Source organism: Papio anubis, chromosome 2 (assembly GCF_008728515.1).
Source record: "Papio anubis isolate 15944 chromosome 2, Panubis1.0, whole genome shotgun sequence".
NCBI lineage: Eukaryota > Metazoa > Chordata > Mammalia > Primates > Cercopithecidae > Papio > Papio anubis.
The window spans coordinates 36,852,859-36,872,124 of NC_044977.1; the positions used below are offsets into that span (position 1 = coordinate 36,852,859).

At 38.8% G+C, this 19,266-nt stretch overlaps 1 long non-coding RNA gene across 1 annotated transcript; it reads right to left on the reverse strand.

The window, feature by feature from the left end:
• Positions 1-1,094: 1,094 nt before the first annotated feature.
• Positions 1,095-11,700, reverse strand: LOC108583811. The gene is made up of 3 exons (XR_001898602.3): positions 6,967-11,700; positions 6,135-6,197; positions 1,095-1,671 (listed from the first exon to the last, which is right to left on the reverse strand). It is a non-coding gene; the product is annotated as an uncharacterized LOC108583811 (long non-coding RNA).
• Between the last annotated feature and the right edge of the window lie 7,566 nt (positions 11,701-19,266).

A 19,266-nucleotide genomic window follows, 5' to 3' on the forward strand; every position in this document is an offset into this window, starting at 1 on the left:
AGGAATGGTGGCTCACACCTGTAACCCCAGCACTTTCGGAGGCCGAGGCATGAGGACTGCTTAAGCCCAGGAGTTTGAGACCAGCCTGGGCAACATGGTGAGACCTGTCTCTCCAAAAAATTTACAATATTATCCGGGCATAATTGTACATGCCTATGATCTCAGCTACTCGGAAGGCTGAAACAGGAGGATCACTTGAGCCCAGGAGTCTGAGGCTGCAGTGAGCTGTGGTTGCCTTACTACACTTCAGCTTGAGCAACAGAGCAAAACCTTGTTTCAGAAAAAAAAAAAAAAGAAAAAAAAACATGAAAATACATATTTCTTCATAAGCATGATCTTTAATAGTTTATTCTTTAAGCACATGGAATTTATTTTACTATAATATAATGCAAATATTGAATTTTGCCATTTTTCTATGTTGCTTATGGTTCACATACCATTTACTGAAAACCCCTACATTGCTTTTCTAATTAAAAACATCACACCTCAGGCCAGGTATGGTAGCCCATGCCTGTGATCCCAGCATTTTGGGAAACCGAAGCAGGAGGAATGCTTGAAGCCAAGAGTTCAAAATCGGTTTGAGAAAAATGATGAGATCCCATTTCTAGAGAAAATTTGAAAATTAGCCAGGTATGGTGTCATGAGTCTGGAGTCCCAACTATTTGAGAGGCTGAAATGGGAGGATCACTTGAGCCCAAGAGGTGAAGGCTGCAGTAAGCTATGATAGCAAAACTGCACTTCTGTCTGAAAGATAAAGTGAGACCCTTTCTCCAAAAAACACCCAACCAAACAAACAAAAGGCATCCCACAACCTCATATACTAAATCCATACACAATTGAATGTGTCTTAAAATGTTAATCCAGTTCCCTATGTGTCTATCATTGACTTAATGCCACACTGTCTTAATAACTATAGCTTTAGTATAAACCTTCACAAGAACAAGCCTTCACCCGCAAAATTGCTCCATATTCTTTTTTTCAAAATTGTATCAGGTGTTCCTGGAATTTTGTACTTTTATTTCATTTTTCACCCCAGCTCTATTGAGATATTGGCAAATAAAAATAGTATACATTTAAAGTAAATAATGTGATGTTTTGCTATAGTCATACATTTTTATGAAATGATTACCACAATCAGGCTAATTAACATATCCATTACCTCACACAGTTACCATTGTGTGTATCGGAGTGTGGGGTGAGGCACATAAGATCTACTGTCTTAGCAAATTTAAAGTACACAATAGTTGGTATTGTGAACTATATTCACCATGCTGTACAATAGGTCTCCAGAACTATGTTATAACATAGCTGCACTTAAAAAAAATATATCTCATATAAGTCTTCTATTTTACATGTTGTTTTGTTTCATATCTGCCCAAAATTGCTGTTTGAGAAATAACCAGGTATGTAAAGGCACAAACTGACAGTTTTATCTAACTTGGGAGTCAATTCCATCCTGCCCACTCCCTCTTCACCACACCCATCCCACCCCCAGCCTAGCCCTGCTCCTGCCCTGAGGGGAGCAAGGGAATGTAAACTCTCATGCTCTTCTTCACAGCTGCTTAATTCAAGTTTGGATTAGTTCCAGCCACCAGCATCCCAGAGACTCCATGCTGGAGAATAGGACAGAAGCTGCCGTTCAAGGACATTGGTTCACAGGTGTCAGTGTGGCTGAAGGAACAGAATAACAATAAAGGATTTAAAAGATTAGATGTGAGAGGACTTCACGGAAGACAGTGGACTTCAGCCAAGCAGCATAGTGTGGAAAGGACAAGGGAAGGTCTGCAAGCCCTAAGTCCACAATATCACTTAGTACCATGGCCATTTAATGTGCATATGATAAATAACACATGGCATCAGGTAATTTTGAACACAGATGTTGACTTCAGAATGACAGATAAAAAGTATAAAAAATTATTATTTGGTCTTACAGAGAAACAATTCACTATATTTCAGAATTTTGGTCACATGAAGTATGTTACAGAATGTACTTGATTATAACAGCAATTGTTTATATATATTCAAGGGTCACGACATATTGTTTGTGTGAAAAAGTCAGCTAATATAATGAAAGGGAGAAGTCTAGAGGAAACCTGACTCTGTCGCCAAGCCTGGAGTGTAATGGCACAATCTTGGCTCACTGCAACCTCCACCTCCTGGGTACAAACGATTCTCCTGCCTCAGCCTCCCAAGTAGTTGGGCTACTCCCAAGTAGCCTGCCTCCACACCTGGCTAATTTTTGTATTTGTAGTAGAGAAGAGATTTTGCCATGTTGGCCACGCTAGTCTCGAACTCCTGACCTCGTTTAACCACTGGAGCCCAGCCCCAGTCATTTGGTTTTGAGCATGACTTTTATTCCCTTATATTTTAGCTCTGAGGATTTAAATACTAATCTATAGCAAATGCATAAATGCTGAAACCTTGGACCCATTTTTGTTCAATCAGTTGTTGAATGATGAAGATTAGAGCAAAAGCATTCTGATAGGAAAAAACATGACCCACATTTTCTATCAATTACACTAATAAATTGTGCACAAAAATGAAGAGACGTGGCAAAAGAGACAGTTTACTGTTCATTTCAGACTGCACCTTTGCCATTCGAATATGTGGGGTCTTGTTTATGTTACCTAGTCTGTATAAGAAGAGAGAAAATTGGACTAGAAGCTAGAAATCACTGGATAATCAATGCCATTCCTCTGTAATGTCATGCTATGAAGCAGTATTCCTGCAAACAAATATTTCTTACAATAGCTTCATGGTATTACCAATTGAACATTAGAGAAATGACTTTTCTATCAAATTCTTTGAATTATCAAAGTATTTTCTTATCTCCTTAAATATTACTCCTGTATTTCTGCCCTTTGAACTCACACCAACTACTATCACCACCACCACAAAAACTCCTAACAATGTAACAGCTGTTCAATTGTTAAGGAAGAAACAGAGGTTCAAGAGCTTTTTCCTGAGTGGATCTATTCCAGGACAGAGGTGTTTTAGAGTCAATATTTTGCAGCACAGTAGTATGTTAAAGTACTTCTGAAGCATCAGGGAGCTGTGAACCAGCAAAATTCCTACTGGGTACAACCACATCCATTCCCTTTGAGCCATGCTGTTTAATTCTTGGAGCCTGCTATTTGGGTAATGTCAGCACACTAGTGAAATGACTGAAAAGCTGAAATTGTTTTTTTTTTTTAAAGTATGCATGTATGGGTTGGGCATGAGCAGAATGGGCGGTTTTATTTAGAAATGTGTTCATTTTCAGTAATTATGTGGCTTGGTCAACAATAAAGTGCTATCAAGAAATACATCAAAATACCTGCAATAACATATTTTAAAAATATGTAAAGTAGGCCGGGCGCAGTGGCTCGTGCCTGTAATCCCAGAACTTTTGGAGGCCCAGGCAGGCGGATCATGAGGTCAGGAGATTGAGACCATCCTGACTAACATGGAGAAACCCTGTCTCTACTCAAAATATGAAAAATTAGCCGGGCGTGGTGGCAGGTACATGTAGTCCCAGCTACTCGGGAGGCTGAGGCAGGAGAATGGCCAGAACCCGGGAGGCGGAGCTTGCAGTGAGCTGAGATAGCACCGCTGCACTCCAGCCTGAGTGACAGAGTGAGACTCCATCTCAAAACAACACCAACAACAACAAAGCAAACAAACAAAAGCATAAAGCAGCACAGAGAAGATAATACAGGGACATTGCAGTGCACTTCCCAGATAATTCTTTAGGATCAAGGCACTTCCTGCTCCACGTGACTGGAGTCTTAGCTCCTGATTGCTCCTAGCTAGGTCCCTCTCCTCTAGTCGGCATTGATTAAAGGAAAGTGCTTCATCCAAGGCTCTACTCCTTTCCTGAGGACAACCTGCACCCAATAATTTGTCAATGTCACGATACAAAGGTATGGACCCCTTGTATCAGGTGGGAGAGGGAGTGATCCTGGCTCCAGAAATCCCCCATAGTGTTGGTGGAAGCCTCTGTTGTACTGCATTGCTGTTCAGCCTCACCCTCTGCCCAGTCCTGTATTCCTCTCTCTCATAGGTGTTGTTTCCAAGAGCTCTTCTAAAAGCTTTCATTAGTAATTTTCTGTCTTAGATTCTCTTTCTCAAATCACCTGACCTAAGAGCTATATGTATCTCTGACTTGCTGGCACTGAGTCCCTCATTTCTAGTGGTAGGTGGGGCACTGATAGCCCCTGACATGTGGTTGCGGTGAAATTCTTAAAATTTCCATCAGTGTAGAAAATGTCCCTTCAGTGTAGAAAATTTTACAGGAAATATCACAGGTGTTTAAGAAGTTTGGAGAAATCCTAATTATAAAGATTTTGGAATCAGATGACTTGCTAGGCACCATCAATGCCTTGAAGAAAGACAGCAAAATGATAAAGGTGATTAATCATCAATATAAGGCACAGTTTGAGTGCCAGAAGGCCTTCATGGCAACATGTAAACTCTCTTCTCCTAGAGCCAGAGGACAGAAAGAGCTGAGGATTGGACCTAAGGCTTAATTATAAGAGTAGCAGAACTCCAGAGAAACTTGAATTTCCAATGCTCACAAGTTGGCTAACAAAATTAGGAGTGGGACTCTGGGACTGAGTGTGGGGACATCTGGGTTGACATACTCAAAAATATTGAATCCCCAGGATCCCCTTAGCACTCTAGGCCTCCAGAAGAATCTCATCCTTACTTGTTAAAAACTTTGTGCTCATTTCTTCTTTGAAGATAAGGCAGAGGCTATGATACTGCAAGACAAGAAACCCTCTGAGAACCCACTTCTAAATATCAGACAAATAACTAGGATTAATCTTCAACATAACCCAGACAAGGGTGTACTGAGCCTGTTAAAGAAATACAGGGATGATACTCTGAAGGAGCTGCAGGGCCTACTAACAGGCTGGCAGGAGCTGGGTTTGTATATGTGGGCTTGAATCACATGAGATAGTACATATGCAAGTATATCCTGAAGGTCCTGACCAGTAAGAATGGAATACAAAGTTGGATACGGGAGATTTTATTCATATGAAAGCATCCCCCCATGGTACAGAATTTAACACTCTAGTAAGAACACTGAGAGACAATATTCCTAGGATAACTCTGGAAGCTTGGATAAAGTGATGATCCATACAAATGAAGTAGAAATACTAACTCTTTCATGGTAAATGGTAGAAAGTCTCAAAGAAGTGGATAGTGTAGTAGAGTGTATATATTACTTAAGGTTAGAATAGCATGAAATAGCATCGCATGCTATTTCATGGAAGGGACTGGAAAATAGTTCCTTTACTAAAGAAATACGGAATTTGCTGGTTTTTAAAAAAAAGCACCAGAATTAATAATCACAGTGGTGGAAATTCTGTGTAGGCCAGAGCTAATAGTAAGAGATGATACTAAATAACTGGGCTTCCTGATAGCAACAAAGATGGTTGCAAAGATGATTGTCAGGTACAAGCATTTAATCACCAGGAGCAAGATTGTATGTGCAATTATTGTAAAATGGCTAATAGAAATAATGCCTCCAAGAGCAAGATAGATGGGCATCCAGCAAAGATATTGCTGAATCTTTACAACAGTAACAACAAAAGAATCAAGGATAGATGATTTGGAGGCTGAGGGGGTCTGCTAAAATAAAAAGCCCACTATCCCAAACCCAGTTTTCACACCTGAGCCAGGTGGCAGACCTGGTTCCCCCTGACAGGAGAAGCTGAATCCCCATCAGAATAAATGTTTCAAACATGGCTCTTATCTATGGCTTGTAGCCATTTACTCAAGTAATCATATGGTGGGGAAATGGGGATATCCATACTTTTCAAGGACTCTTGGACAAAGATCGAGATGACATTATTATCCACTGACCTTAAGCTTCATAATGGTCCTCATGCTATAAAGGTGGCACACATGGTCCCAATATCAAATGGAGTACTGGCAAAGGTCAACTCACATTGAGCCAACTGTACATAGTTGAAATGAACATACTCAGTAGTTAACAAAACCTCTATATAGATTCCTTGATCTGAAGATAAGAGCTGTCATAGTAGGGAAGGCCATACAGAAGCCTCTTAAAGTGTCCCTGCCCTAGCCAAAATTAAAAAATCGTAAACAATATTGGATCCTGGGAATAATGACAGAATTAGGGTTACCATTCAATTATGCAAAGGTGGTGGTTCTCATCATATCTCCCCATTTATTCACCAGTTTGGCCCCTACAAAAAATAGAAAGATTCTTAAGTGTGACAGTAAACCATGAAGACAATAAGAGATAGTCCCAACTGCAGCTGCTGAGCCAGATGTGTTATCTTTGTTAGAGCACAGTAACATGGTCTCAGGTATGTGATATGTAGCCAATGATCAGCTAGACTGGTTCTTTCCTATCCCCATCAGTAAGGAGAGCCGGAAGTAGTTCACATTCATGTAGGAAAAACAAGAGTATTATAGTCTTGCCAGAGGTCTAGTTAAATTTTCCACCCTCTTTCATAATATATTTCAAAAGGATTTGGAGTGTTGAAACATTCCACAGATGGGATTTGTCCACTATTTTGAGATTGTTATTTAAAATGGACTCAACAAGTAAAAATTGTCAGAAGCCTTGGTAAAACATATGAGCTATGAAGACTCAAGGACATACCATACTAATAATGTTTTTAGGGATCCAGTTATGTTGGGGATGCCAGGATATCTCCTCCAAAGGAAAAGACACATTATAGCATCTTGCACCTCTTTTCACTAAGAAAGAAGCATAATGTCTGCTAAGCCTCTTTGGTTTCAGTCAGCAGAATATTTCACACTTAAAAAACACTACCCTGCCTCATTTACTGAGTGATCTGGAAAGCTGCCATGGAGGAGGAGGGCCGAGTGTAAGAAAGGGCTCTGCAGCAGCTGTAGGCTGCAATGCTTGCAACCCTGACACTTGGACAATATGATCCGTCAGACTTTAAGGTATTAGAAGTATCTGTCATGAGAAAAGACACTTACGAAGTTTAGGGCACGCCCCAAAACAGGAGAAGCAAAGTCTAGACACCTGAAGTTCTAGAACAAGAGCATGTTATCTGCAAGCAGAGATTTGCACACCATTTGAAAAACGCTTCTGATCTATAGTAGAAACGGAGTGCCTGGTGGTGGAGAATCAAGTGACTGTGAGGTCAGAGCTGCCCATTATGAGCTGGGTTCTGTCAGAACCAATTTATAAGGTAGATGGATCCAGCAGTAATTCGTCGTAAGATGGACATGAGGAATCTGGGATCAGCATAAACGAGGCCAGAGAGTACAGATAAGCTACATGAACAGGTGGCCCAGAACCCATGTCACCCACTGTGCTTCATCAGTAACTCTTCCTTAGTTTATACCTATGGATAAATATGTGTGTGGAGGTAGAGAGGAGTCTCTTATGACTAGCTGACAGAGGAGAAAAAAGTCTGAGCTTGGCTCATGGATAGGACATCTCCATATGCTGAAGATGGACTGCTACTGTATTATCCCAAGTCCCATTCAGGGGTGAACATAAAAGAGAAGAGTTAGGCAAAACTCTTTCACCGGGTAGAGATTTGAGTGGTACACTTGACATTTTGTAAGACAATAAAACTGTCCTGATATAAAACACACACACACACACACACACACACACACACACACACACACACATATATATATATATATATATATATATATATATATATATATATATATAGGAATTCAAAGTAAGCATTGAATACCTTACCTAATTGGCCAGAGGCCTCCCGGGACACTGAAAGATAGGGCTCGAGAATATCTAGAGAAGAAGTAGATGGATGGATTCTGGAATTCCATGAAGTGTGAAGAACTTTGAATTACATATTAACACATATTGGAGAGCAGCTAACAAGTAGGAGACTACTACTAAAACCAGTTAGAGGAATTCAGCCAGTGACATTTAATGTCACTTGACATTAGTCATTCTCTGTCATCAGCCATCCCAAGCGCTGAAGCAGTGTGCACACGAATTGAAAAGACATGGTGGCAGGAAGGGAAGCTATGCATAAGCCCAACACAATGGGGTCCCATTCACCAAGTCTGATCCAGCTATTCCTGCCACCAACTGTCTAAACTATCAGCCACAAAGACCAATGCTGACTTTCTGATATGGCACCATATCTCAAAGAAAGTAACAAGTCACGTGGTAGAAATTGGGTACAATGGGCCCCTACCACGCCTTCCCTCAACTGACACCAGCATGAAATGCTCCCAAATTACCTTTAGAATAGTCTGAGATCTTGAATGCAGCTACATAGCAGTTCTGCTTCTCCTTTTGCCCAACCTCACTTCCTTCACCCCTCATGGGTATTGTTCTGAGAATGATCCCCAACAAATCTCCTGCAAGAAAAAATCTGTCTGATTGTTTCCCAGGTAGTCCAATCTAAGACAGATGGCAAGGTCCAGGATTTTCCCAATGATCCAAAGTAATTACCTTCAGAAGACAACATGAGTTAATATCAATGATCATTTTTCCACATTTGCAAATTCAGCAAGATGGTATTACTTCTTAAAAATTTTCTTTCTGCTCAAGGGTGAGTTAGTAGCAGTAATTTGGAGAAAGAAATTATTGTATTTACATTCTATTGAAATTACTTAATGTCTCCCTGTTGTGACCTAGAAAGTCATAGAATTGGGTCTGAGAAAAGCCCCATAAATATGTACAGTCTACGAGAGGGCTTCAAGCAAGTAATGCTGTGTCCTTTTATATACTATGAATGGGAAGTTCAGAGATTAGTTGTCTTGCATAAGCTTCATATTTAATACTAAAGGAGAAATCAGAAAATAAATCTAGCAATATTTACTACTGTGTTTCATTCTATTAATATGCCACTCTTCTAAGTCTTTGAAACCTATTAAAGTCTAAGTAAAATAAATTATTGTAATAAAGAAATTCCATCTACTTCTAAAGAGCTACTTGCTAAAACATTGTGTGCATTTCTCGGAATATGATAATACAACGTTCATATATCCACCTTGGAAGAGGAGAGTTGTAACTTGGATAACTTGTTGAAGAGAGAAGTGGAAGGATTTGTCTTCAAGAACTTTATAATAAAACTACTTTAAAAATAGGAGAGTCCATCTGGTCCTAAATTTCTGTGGAAAACAAAGGTCTTTCAAACAATCAAGATCTCTTACTGACATTTCAAAAGAAAGAATTTTTTTATTCTAAGAAACTTTAATAGACACAACCTTCATAATCAGATAAGCATTCTTGAGTTGCAGTTTATGCTCATTGCAACATTTTCCATTCTTAGCAGCAATGATAAATAAACCTAAGATCCATCAGTATGTTCTTTTAACTACAGTTAAGAAATGAAAATTCAATGTGACTTACGTATAATTAAATTATTCACTAACTATAAGCCATACTTTTTTATATTCCAATGAGTTAACTAGATTAAGAAAATGCAATATACATAGTTGATAAATAGCCCAGCTAGAATCCACTCTCAGAATCCATCACATACTGGTTTTACCATGTTGAGAAAAATATATAATGTATAAAAATGTACAGAATGTATAATCACAGCTTGGCACTAAAAAAAGTGGAAAAAAGAACAGAAAATAAGAAAAGGATTGGCTAAAAAATTAAAAATAAAAAAGGAAATGACATAATGAGAAAAACAAAAGTATCTTTGTGTAAGGGTAGAAACAAAGAAACTAAATTTTAAAATACAGAAGACAAAGCAGTGATATTTCAAGGGCAATATTCTGTCTGCCTTTCTTAGAATAAGAGTTTTTTTTGAATGGTTCAAGTATTTGATTAATTGTGATAATAGTAAAGGGTATAGTATACTCAAATGTACATTAACTGAGCCAGTGTGGTTGTGCTGGGAAAAACAAATCAACTCAGAGTCAGAGGGACTAGCTCAGAGAACTGGCCCTATTCCTGTCAAATGGATGTCATGAGAAAACTCACTTAGCTTCTCTGTGCCTTGGCATTTTTTTTAAAAAAATGAAGCCATGGGGATAATTGTTTGCAGTCCTTCTAGTCCTATAATTCTATAGCAATTCTTATTTCTCCAGGCTTGTTATTTTAGGAGATATAAAATATTTAATATTTTTAGAAATATTTCTTGAGTACAGACTCTATTAATAACTGTTTCCATTTATACAGAATTTTATACTTTTAAAGGTTGTTTTCACATTTCTTTACCTCATTTAATACAATGAGTAAGATGTGAGACAAGTAATCATATCTCCATTCTACAAATGAGGGATTATACACTCAGAGAAGTTAAGTGACCTACCCAAGATTACAGAGGATTGGAAGGCAGGCAGAAAACTCAAAGCTGGATCCCCTCATTACAGGGCTGCTCCACTGTCTAAGCTATCCACAATTGCATATGAAGAGCTTCTTTGAAATGAGGTTTCACTGGATATAAGAAGTACTCATTGCTCCCAACCTATTTCAGAATTCTCTTGTCTCTATGCACTGGAGGACTTGAAAAGATGAAAATGTTGGAAGCCCAAATGTACTTATGTGTATATATAGATAATTCCATTTGTGTACATTTTCTCACACAGTTTCAGATTGTCACCATTTTTCAAAATGTAGTTTAGATTTAGAAAAATTGAAAACATTATAGAAATCAATATTTGTTAAAGCACAGTTCCTCCTAATGCCTACTTATTGAAAGATTAAGATATCTTTTGTAATTCTTAACCTCCCACTGTCACCCCAGAAAAGATAATCTATGGTTCGAAAAGGTTAGGAAATGCTTCCCTGAGTTAATTAACAGTAACCTTAATTAAAGCTATAGTTGATCAGGGTGTCTTTAGTACAGGATGTTTCAGGCTTTTAATATGCTACTATGCATTGTGAATTTCCTAAAGGAGGAGACAATACTTAACATTTCTCAGACTTATTTAAGAATTAACTTTTTAAAGGAAAAATCTAATAATTTATTGAACTTCTGTTCTATAGAAAACAGTTTATGAGTTTTGTCTCCTTACAGCTAGAAAATGCCTTAGAAATTATTGATTTCAACTTCTACATGTTACAGATGAACAAAATGAAACCCAGAGAGGTCAAATTACTTGCTCAGAGTCACACAGTTACTGAAATGGCTCATGATTAGAACCAAGATCTTCTGACTTCCACTACAGTGTTGTTTTCATTTCACATAACAACTTTCTGTAAATAAATATGAATTGGAACTGTGAAAATAGTTTTGCCACCTTTTTCATATTTGGCAAAGCCAAAGTAAATTAACATTGATTTAAACAATGTGTAAGCAAAATGTCTTTCCAAATATAAGGTGTGTAATTACTAGAGTATGTTTTACCCAAAGTTCAACATGTTTTTAAACACTTTGATTTTCTCTATTCATCAGGGAAATTGAACTTTATAAAACAATATTTTGATTTCCTTTACAAATGTTAGAATCTTTATAAAACTAAAAGATATATTCTAATGGAGAAAAGAAATCATAATGATTATCTACAGTGTACCCAGCATTTTATCTACAATGTATTTAGTTCTCAAGATAACTAACAATAAAAAGATATTAGCTCTGTTTCCAATACTAGATGAAAATTACACTCAGAATGTCACTTACAATGTCCTAGACCACATGACCATCAAGTAGAGGAGTGAAGACTTCAATAGAGGTGTGGCGCGCCCAAGATGGCCAAATAGGAACAGCTCCAGCCTCCAGCTCCCAGCATGAGTGACACAGAAGACGGGGGATTTCTGCATTTTCAACTGAGGTACTGGGTTCATCTCACTGGGAAGTGCTGGACAATCAGTGCTGGTCAGCTGGTGTAGCCCGACCAGTGAGAACTGAAGCAGGGCGAGGCATTGCCTCACCTGGGAAGTGCAAGGGGGAAGGGAATCCTTTTTCTTAGCCAAGGGAAACTCAGACACACAACACTTGGAAAATCAGGTAACTCCCACCCTAATACTGCACTTTACCAAGGGTCTTAGCAAATGGCACACCAGGAGATTATATCCCACACCTGGCCCAGAGGGTACCACCACCACAGAGCCTCCCTCATTGCTAGCACAGCAGTCTGAGATCTAACTGTAAGGCGGCAGTGAGGATGGGGAAGGGGCACCCACCATTGCTGAGGCTTAAGTAGGTAAACAAAGCCACCTGGAAGCTCGAATTGGGTGGAGCCCACCACAGCTCAAGGAGGTAGGCCTGTCTCTGTAGACTCCTCCTCTGGGGACAGGGCATAGCTAAACAAAAAGCAGCAGAAACCTCGGCAGAGGTAAAGGCCCTGTCTGATAGGTTTGAAGAGAGCAGTGGATCTCCCAGCACGGAGGTTGAGATCTGAGAATGGACAGACTGCCTGCTCAAGTGGGTAACTGACCCCTGAGTAGCCTAACTGGGAGACATCCCCTACTAGATGCAGACCAACACCTCACACCTCACATGGCAGGGTACACCCCTGAGACAAGCTTCCAGAGCAAGAATAAGACAGCAACACTTGCTGTTCAACAATATTCTATCTTCTGCAGCCTTTGCTGCTGATGCCCAGGCAAACAGGGTCTGGAGTGGACCTCAAGCAAACTCCAACAGACCTACAGCTGAGGGCCCTGACTGTTATAAGGAAAACTAACAAACATAAAGGACACCCACATCAAAACCCCATCAGTACATCAACGTCATCAAAGACCAAAGGCAGATAAAACCACAAAGTTGGGGAAAAAGCAGTGCAGAAAAGCTGGAAATTCAAAAAATCAGAGCTCATCTACCCCTCCAAAGGAACGCAGCTCATCGCCAGCAAAGGAACAAAGCTGGACGGAGGATGACTTTGACAAGTTGAGAGAAGAAGGCTTCAGTGGATCAAACTTCTCAGAGCTAAAGGAGTAACTACATAACCAGTGCAAAGAAACTAAAAACCTTGAATAAAGAGTAGATGAATGGATAACTAGAATAATCAATGCGGAGAACACCTTAAAAGAACTGATAGAGATGAAAACCATAACACAAGAACTACGTGACAAATGCACAAGATTCAGTAACCAACTCGATCAACTGGAAGAAAGAGTATCAGCGATTGAAGATCAAATGAAGGAAATGAAGCGAGAAGATAAGTGTGGAGAAAAAAGAGTAAAAAGAAATGAACAAAGCCTCCAAGAAATATGGGATTATGTGAAAAGACCAAATCTATGTCTGATTGGTGTGCCTGAAAGTGACGGGGAAAATGGAACCAAGTTGGAAAACACTCTTCAGGATATCATCCAGGGAACATCCCCAACCTAGTAAGGCAGGCCAACATTCAAATTCAGGAAATACAGAGAACTCCACAAAGATACTCCTTGAGAAGAGCAACTTCAAGACACATAATTGCCAGATTCACCAAAGTTGAAATGAAGGAAAAAATGTTAAGGGCAGCCAGAGAGAAAGGTCAGGTTACACACAAAGGGAAGCCCATCAGACTAACAGCAGATCTCTCAGCAGAAACTCTACAAGCCAGAAGAGAGTAGGGGCCAATATTCAACATTCTAAAAGAAAAGAATTTTCAACCCAGAATTTCATATCCAGCCAAACTAAGTTTCATAAGTGAAGGAGGAATAAAATCCTTTACAGACAAGCAAATGCTTAGAGATTTTGTCACCACCAGGCCTGCCCTAAAAGAGATCCTGAAGGAAGCACTGAACATGGAAAGGAACAACCAGTACCAGCCATTGCAAAAACATGTCAAAATGTAAAGTCCATCAATGCTAGGAAGAAACTGTATCAACTAGCAAGCAAAATAACCAGTTAATATCACAATGACAGGATAAAGTTCACACATAACAATATTAACCTTAAATGTAAATGGACTAAATGCTCCAATTAAAAGACACAGACTGGCAAATTGGATAAAGAGTCTAGACCCATCAGTTTGCTGTATTCAGGAGACCCATCTCACATGCAGAGACACACATAGGCTCAAAATAAAGGGATGGAGGAAGATCTACCAAGCAAATGGAAAACAAAAAAAAAGCAAGGGTTGCAATCCTACTCTCTGATAAGACAGACTTTAAACCATCAAAGATCAAAAGAGACAAAGAAGGCCATTACATAATGGTAAAGGGATCAATTCATCAGAAAGAGCTAACTATCATAAATATATATGCACCCAATACAGGAGCACCCAGATTCATAAAGCAAGTCCTTAGAGACTTACAAAGAGACTTAGACTCCCATACGATAATAATGGGAGACTTTAACACCCCACTGTCAACATTAGACAGATCAACAAGACAGAAAGTTAACAAGGTTATAAAGGAATTGAACTCAACTCTGCACCAAGTGGACCTAATAGACATCTACAGAACTCTCCACCCCAGATCAACAGAATATACATTCTTCTCAGCACCACATCACACTTATTCCAAAATTGATCACATAGTTGGAAGTAAAGCATTCCTCAGCAAATGTAAAAGAACAGAAATTATAACAAACTGTCTCTCCGACCACAGTGCAATTAAACTAGAACTCAGGACTAAGAAACTCAATCAAAACCGCTCAACTACATGGAAACTGAGCAACCTGCTCCTGAATGACTACTGGGTACATAACGAAATGAAGGCAGAAATAAAGATGTTCTTTGAAACCAATGAGAACAAAGATATAACACACCAGAATCTCTGGGACACATTTAAAGCTATGTGTAGAGGCAAATTTATAGCACTAAATGCCCACAAGAGAAAGCTGGAAAGATCTAAAATTGACACCCTAACATCACAATTGAAAGGACTAGAGAAGCAAGAGCAAACACATTCAAAAGCTAGCAGAAGGCAAGAAGCTAGCATAAGGCAAGAAACTAAGATCAGAGCAGAACTGAAGGAGAGAGAGACACAAAAAAACATCCAAAAAAATCAATGAATCCAGGAGCTGGATTTTGAAAAGATCAACAAAATTGATAGACTGCTAGTGAAGACTAATAAAGAAGAAAAGAGAGAAGAATCATATAGATGCAATAAAAAATGACAAAGGGGATATCACCACCGATCCCACAGAAATACAAACTACCATCAGAGAATTCTATAAACACCTCTATGAAAATAAACTAGAAAACATAGAAGGAATGGATAATTTCCTGGACATTTACGCTCTCCCAAGACTAAACCAGGAAGAAATTGAATCCCTGAATAGAACCATAGCAGGCTCTGAAATTGAGGCCATAATTAATAGCCTACCAACCAAAAAAAGTCCAAGACCAGATGGATTCACAGCTGAACTCTACCAGAGGTACAAGGAGGAGTTGGTACCATTCCTTCTGAAACTATTCCAATCAATAGAAAAAGAGGGAATCCTCCCTCGCTCATTTTACGAGGCCAACATCATCCTGATACCAAAACCTGACAGAGATACAACCAAAAAAAAGAGAATTTTAGACCAATATCCCTGATGAACATCGATGCAAAAATCCTCAATAAAATACTGGCAAACCGAATCCAGCAGCACATCAAAAAGCTTATCCACCATGATCAAGTGGGCTTCATCCCTGGGATGCAAGGCTGGTTCAACGTACACAAATAATAAATGTAATCCAGCATATAAACAGAACCAAAGACCAAAACTGATTATCTCAATAGATGCAGAAAAGGCCTTAGACTAAATTCAACAGCCCTTCATGCTAATAACTCTCAATAAATTCAGTATTGATGGAACGTATTTCAAAATAATAAGAGCTATTTATGACTAACCCACAGCCAATATTATACTGAATGGGCAAAAACTGCAAAAATTCCTTTTGAAAACTGGCACAAGACAGGCATGCCCTCTCTCACCACTCCTATTCAACATAGTGTTGGAAGTTCTGGCTAGGGCAATCAGGCAAGAGAAAGAAATCAAGGGTATTCAGTTAGGAAAAGAAGAAGTCAAATTGTCCCTCTTTGCAGATGACATGATTGTATATTTAGAAAATCCCATTGTCTCAGCCCAAAATCTCCTTAAGCTGATAAGCAACTTCAGCAAAGTCTCAGGATACAAAATCAATGTGCAAAAATCACAAGCATTCTTATACACTAGTAACAGACAAACTGAGAGCCAAATCATGAATGAACTCCCATTCACAATAGCTTCAAAGAGAATAAAATACCTAGGAATCCAACTACAAAGGATGTAAAGGACCTCTTCAAGGAGAACTACAAACCACTGCTCAGTGAAATAAAAGAGGACACAAACAAATGGAAGAACATACCATGCTCATGGATAGGAAGAATCAATATTGTGAAAATGGCTATAGTGCCCAAGGTAATTTATAGATTCAATGCCATCCCCATTAAGCTACCAATGACTTTCTTCACAGAATTGGAAAAAACTGCTTTAAAGTTCATATGGAACCAAAAAAGACCCCACATTGCCAAGACAATCTTAAGCCAAAAGAATAAAGCTGGAGGCATCACGCTACCTGACTTCAAACTATACTACACAGCTACAGTAACCAAAGCAGCATGGTACTGGTACCAAAACAGAGATATAGACCAATGGAACAGAACAGAGTCCTCAGAAATAATACCACACATCTACAGCCATCTGATCTTTGACAAACCTGACAAAAACAAGAAATGGGTAAGGATTCCCTATTTAATAAATGGTGCTGGGAAAATTGGCTAACCATAAGTAGAAAGCTGAAACTGGATCCTTTCTTTACTCCTTATATGAAAATTAATTCAAGATGGAATAGAGACTTAAATGTTAGACCTAATACCATAAAAACCCTAGAAGAAAACCTAGGTAATATCATTCAGGACATAGGCATGGGCAAGGACTTGATGTCTAAAACACCAAAAGCAACAGCAACAAAATCCAAAATTGACAAATGGGATCTAATTAAACTAAAGAGCTTCTGCACAGCAAAGGAAACTACCATCAGAGTGAACAGGCAACCTACAGAATGGGAGAAAATTTTTGCGATCTACTCATCTGACAAAGGGCTAATATCCAGAACCTATAAAGAACTCAATCAAATTTACAAGAAAAAAAGCAACCAACCCCATCAAAAAGTGAGCAAAGGATATCAATAGACACTTATCAAAAGAAGACATTCATACAGCCAACAGACACATGAAAAAATGCTCATCATCACTGGCCATCAGAGAAATGCAAATCAAAACCACAACGAGATACCATCTCACACCAGTTAGAATGGCAATCATTAAAAAAATCTGGAAACAACAGGTGCTGGAGAGGATGTGTAGAAATAGGAACACTTTTACACTGTTGGTGGGATTGTAAACTAGTTCAACCATTGTGGAAAACAGTGTGGCAATTCCTCAAGGATCTAGAACTAGAAATACCATTTGACCCAGCCATCCCATTACTGGGGATATACCAAAAGGATTATAAGTCATGCTGCCATAAAGACACATGCACACATATGTTTATTGCGGCACTATTCACAATAGCAAAGACTTGGAATCAACCCAAATGTCCATCAGTGACAGATTGGATTAAGAAAATGTGGCACATATACACCATGGAATATTATGCAGCCATTAAAAGGGATGAGTTTGTGTCCTTTGTAGGGACATGGATGCAGCTGGAAACCATCATTCTCAGCAAACTATTGCAAGAACAGAAAACTAAATGCCACATGTTCTCACTCATAGGTGGGAACTGAACAATGAGATCACTTGGACACAGAGAGGGGAGCATTGCACACCGAGTCCTATTATGGGGAGGGGTAGGGGAGAGGGATAGCATTAGGAGATATACCTAATGTAAATGATGAGTTAATGGGTGCAGCACACCAACATGGCACATGTATATATATGTAACAAACCTGCACGTTGTGCACATGTATCCTAGAACTTAAAGTATAATATTAAAAAAAAAAAAAAAGACTACAATAGAGTTTTTTCTGGACAGTTATTTAATTATTCAATTCTTTAATTCTCTTATGAAATGGGAATAATATCCAATTACATCAAATATAATATTAAAACATTTAATGTATCATAAAGTACTTATGTAGATACAAACTACAATTACTGTAAGTATATCAGAATTTTTTTAAAGTTTTCATGTCTGCCATTAGCATACACTTGAAAACAAGTATCTCCATCAGAGAAAAACAGTAAGAAAAATTTATGATTTAGGTTTTTGTCATTTTTGTTCTTAAGGTTCCATGTTACTTTTAAAGTTGCACTGTAGACCTTGATCATATTTGTTGATCAAGGATGTATAAAATGGAGTATCTTTAATGAGAAAGCAAGATTTATGGATTGCATAATGTCTTTGGGAAATAAAAACACATTTTTATATATTAATAGTCACCAATGGCCTATACTCACCACAGCAACGGCTAGGCAAATAAATAAATGATTTGTTGGTTTATTTGAAGTGTAAGTAGAGGATAATCTAACAATTTGTTCATTATTCTTATCTGCTGATGCCTTTACTTCTCAACTACATGATAGAAAAGCTGAATGCAAAGTGAATATTCTTTTTTTTTTTTTTTTTTTTTTTTTGAGACGGAGTCTCGCTGTGTCGCCCAGGCTGGAGTGCAGTGGCGCGATCTCGGCTCACTGCAAGCTCCGCCTCCTGGGTTCACGCCATTCTCCTGCCTCAGCCTCCGAGTAGCTGGGACTACAGGTGCCCGCCACCTCGCCCGGCTATTTTTTTGTATTTTTAGTAGAGACGGGGTTTCACCATGTTAGCCAGGATGGTCTCGATCTCCTGACCTCGTGATCCACCCGCCTCGGCCTCCCAAAGTGCTGGGATTACAGGCTTGAGCCACCGCGCCCGGCCAACAAAGTGAATATTCTTATGTTAAATTACATTTTAAATGGCCTAGGTCAGTTTGTGCTTACCTTATAGTTTACATTCTGTTTATATCTACATTTTTATTCTGTGTTTCCATAAAGTAGACAATAGGCAATTAAAATACAGTAACTCCCCACTTACCCAGAAGGTCCAGCTTGTCAGAAGTGTCTGATAAAGGCCTCAGAGAAGCCAGAAATATCTACACCAAAGCCCTGCATTAAGGCTCTTAGAGATTCAGGCAAACCTTATTGACTTTTTAAATATGCATTTCTTTTAAAGCTTAGTTATCTGGCTTCTCAGCCTCTGATAGATTAGCAGAAGCACATCAGAAAAGGTCAGAAGCTGTCTGAGGCAGGTAAAGTACGAGAGATGTGATGGCTGACAGCCTTTTACCACATTATCCAAAAAAACCAGGTCTATAATGATTGTCCTGCATCCCAAGAAAGGGCAAAATGATGTTAATGATGCTTGGAATTTTCTGGCTAAGTCACAAATTTTAAAACAATTGCCCCCAAATGTGGTTAAGTTGAGGTAGCTGTAAAATTGATTG